This window comes from Myotis lucifugus, unplaced genomic scaffold, assembly GCF_000147115.1.
Source record: "Myotis lucifugus unplaced genomic scaffold, Myoluc2.0 scaffold_120, whole genome shotgun sequence".
NCBI classification, from domain to species: domain Eukaryota; kingdom Metazoa; phylum Chordata; class Mammalia; order Chiroptera; family Vespertilionidae; genus Myotis; species Myotis lucifugus.
In genome coordinates this window covers 3030960-3034657 of record NW_005871168.1, presented here as the reverse complement: position 1 = coordinate 3034657, position 3698 = coordinate 3030960, and the positions used below count along the sequence as shown (strand labels likewise).

Genomic DNA, 3698 nt, shown 5'->3' with positions numbered 1-3698 from the left:
GATGGCCACAGGCTGAATGAAGAGGGTAGTGTGTTTACCAACCCAAGTCAAGTTTGATTTTAGACTAAGACTATAACTTTCAGGAGGGCAGGTTAAAATCTAATTTGTTAATAACCATATTTATTAAATTAATATACAACAAAAATAGATACAAAAGTGCATTGGAAATATTCATTTAACATATTCACTAGTATATTCAGATATGGATGTGAATCTTAGAAAGAAAGAAGCAATTTGCTATATGAATGTGTAACATAGAATGAAGTCTGGGCTAGATTTCTACTCAGAGCCATTAACGTATAAGTGATAATTGAAATGAAGAGAATGGATGGTAACAGAGAGTGTGATGGTGATATGAATAGAACCTTAGGAGATGACAAAGGTAAGTATAGATTGAGCAGAAAAGCAGGAATTTTTACACAGAAATGAGGAAACAGTTCTGGAAATCTAGAAGAATTTTCACATATCTGTTCAATCAAATGTACACTGTGTGGGATAAGGAGTAGTCTACCTTTGAAAGCACTGATAGAAGTTATATGATGTGGGAAAGAGCTGGAATTTAATTAAAAGTTAGTGTATGGACCAAATAGACTAAGAAAACAATTTATTTTGTTCCATGATCTGTAGTGGAAATATTTAAAGGGAAACAATAAGAGATTTTGTAAAAGGAAAGGAAGTATATAAAATAATAAAAATGAGAATATGGTATCTATCTATCTATACATATAAAGAGTCAGCTACTGTAATGACCAGACTGACCAGAGACAAGAACACCATGGCCTCTCGCCCAAGCTGGCCCCGCCCCCCAGGGAGTGGTTAGGGCCCCCATAGGCAATGCGATAGGGTGCGAGTTTGATGGGGAAACGTGGAAGATATAGAAAGGGAGGTCTTAAGGGTCTGCGGGGTTGGGGTGGTCAGCCTGGGGTAGGTTTGGAGTGTGCTGGGGAAGGAAGAGGAAGATCCGATTGGAAAACGGCTCAGCACAGTACCTTTCTCATTGTGAACAAGGACAGCGCCAGCTGTGGACTGAATGGGCAGTTGTTTCACAAGTGTGCTTGGGACCGACATGTTCATGCCAGTGGCAGTACTCCTGAAACTTCACTGATTCCAAATAGTAAACAGCTATCAATGTCAAAGAAAGGAAAAATTCTCTCCAACTAGAGGCCCTGGACTTGCAATAGGACTGAAGGAAACACCATTTAAGGAGGAGCTAGAAAAACCAAAAGTATGTGACTAGAGGACTGTGGGATTGTGGAGGATGCCTGGGCACCTATGGCTAGAACGGGAGCCTGTTATTGCGCATGTGCATAATCAGCCCTATAGTCCTCAGTCTCGCAGTATTTGGACGTGACTTCTGGCGAGAATTTATTTCTATTGAGGTTTGATGTTCCCTTGCGGTGAGGAAGATCAGAATTAAAGGTTTTGTTTGTTACCTTGGTTTGAAGCAGAGGACAAGAGCCGCGAGTAAGACCAGCTCTAGGAGGAGTACACACGCACCTCCCAGGAACTGTAGATGAAGCACACCACAATCAAAGCCTTCAACGAAACCATCAAGATCTTCAAAGAGCAGGGCCAGACTAAGAGAAGTGCAGCAAGGAGTATCTGGAGCACTTCCGGCGTGAGGGCAATGAAAAAGAGATGCAGAGGATCCTGCTGAACTCAGAAAGGCTTAAATCTTGCATAGCAGAGATCCATGAGAGCCGCACAAAGCTGGGACAGGAGCTGCGGACACAGGCCCTGGACAACTAAGATAAGTGCATGAATAGCCTGAAGCCAGACCTCATGCAGCTGTGCAAGATCCGAGACCAGTACCTGGTATGGCTCACCCAGAAAGGCGCCCGGCAGAAGAAAATCAACGAGTGGTTGGGAATCACAAATGAGACTGAAGACCAGTATGCACTGATGGCGGATGAGGATGACCTCCCCCACCATGAGGAACGAACCTGGTATGTGGGCAAGATCAGCCGCACGCAGACTGAGGAAATGCTGAACAGCAAGCGGGATGGTACCTTCCTCATCCGTGAGAGCAGCCAGCGGGGCTGCTATGCCTGCTCTATGGTGGTGGACAGCGATACTGTGTCATCTACCACATGGCCACTGGCTTGGGTTTTGCGGAGCCCTGCAACCTGTACGGGTCTCTGAAGGAGCTGGTGCTGCATTACCAGCACACCTCCATCATGCAACACAACCATAAACTTACTGTCACACTGGCACATCCCCTGCGAGCCCCGAGCCCCCACCTCCCCTCCCCAAAGCCCGCTGACTCATACAGAGCAGGACTCCATCTTTCTATCTGCCTGTCTCTCTTCTTTGTGAATCTTTCTCTGTCTCAATCTGTCTTGCTTTCTCTGAGTCTTTCTCTTCCTGTCACTCTTTCTATTCCCATTTCTGTCCCCTCTGTCTCTTAGTCTCTGTACCTCTAAGTCTCTGTTAGAGGAGCATACCTCCTCCATCCCATGCCCCCTTTCCCCATGGGCACTGTCCACCCCTGGCTCTGGCTGCCCCCAAAAGTTCCTACAGTTCCCCCAAGCTCCCCCTGCCTATACCTGCCATGTTTACAAAGGCCCCTGGGGTGCTCAGCCCCAGCCTGGTGCCCTGATTTCTAAGCCATAGACCTGGGGTCAGGGCATGAAGAAGGCAGGAAGGAACTGCACTGGGCCACTCTCAAGAACCTCCGCTGTGATATTTGGGGTTGGGCGGGGGCCGGGGGTGGGGGGTAGGGAGCGGGGGCTGGGAGTGAGGGGTGGGGAGCTGGTCCTGCCCCACAGACCCAACTTCCCATCCAAACCCTGAAGTGAAACCCGCACCGGTTACCCCCACATGGAGCTGCTGCCCAGAAGCCCTCCTCCCACAAAAGCAAAATTATTAAAAATAACCTCAAGAGCTGGGCCCTATCTGACACCAGGCTTCCCAGGAACCAAGGCTTCTGCAGGTACTGCTGGGCCAGCTGAGATGCACTGCTGCCCACAGCACCTCTATTCAATGCAGTTTCAAGGCTTCTCCTTGATATGGTTGGGTTCTGATTTTGTTTCCTTGACTGTAAACCCATTTTCTCCTCTTTTGGGACAAGAACCCCAGTTTTCTATGCTGCCATGGACCCCCCTCCTGCCTGCCCAGCTAGGCTGGCAGGTGGGTTTTGTGTGGTATGTTGATACTGATGTGGATATAAAACATTGAACTCAAAAAAAGGAAAATTAGATAGTGATGAATAAGAAACGTTGGAGACAATGAAGGGCAGTTTGTCCAGACTGTTGAGAGCTAAGAATTAGAGTTTAGTTGGGATAGAAATCCTGCTAATAGCACCTGATGCCTGAAATTTGAGCACTCTGCTTTTAGGTTTTCCAGTTCAAGTTTTTGGAGACTGCCTATTAAAACATTCCTGGTTGGAAACTGTTTGTATAGAAGCCCATAAATATTAAGTATTTGCTGTGTTTACCATGCTTAGCTCTCTGTAAGGAATATGAAATAATGTTAAATGCCTCATGTTCTCAAGAAACTTGACTTTTAAAATAAAAAATAAAGAAGAAATATAAATATTAAAAATAAAAAAGAAGAAGCTTGAGTTTTAGGGGTGAAATCAGGCAGCCAGGTGAGTGGTTAAGGGTGATCAGACAGGCAGGCAGAGCGGTTAGGGGTGATCAGGCAGGTAGGCATAGGGGTTAGGGGTGATCAGGCAGGCAGAGTGGTTAGGGGCGATC

General features: G+C 46.5%; 1 pseudogene; it reads left to right on the top strand.

Annotated features, from left to right (window-relative positions):
* Positions 1–324: 324 nt before the first annotated feature.
* On the top strand, positions 325–2408 carry LOC102434409 (annotated as a pseudogene).
* Positions 2409–3698: the final 1290 nt, after the last annotated feature.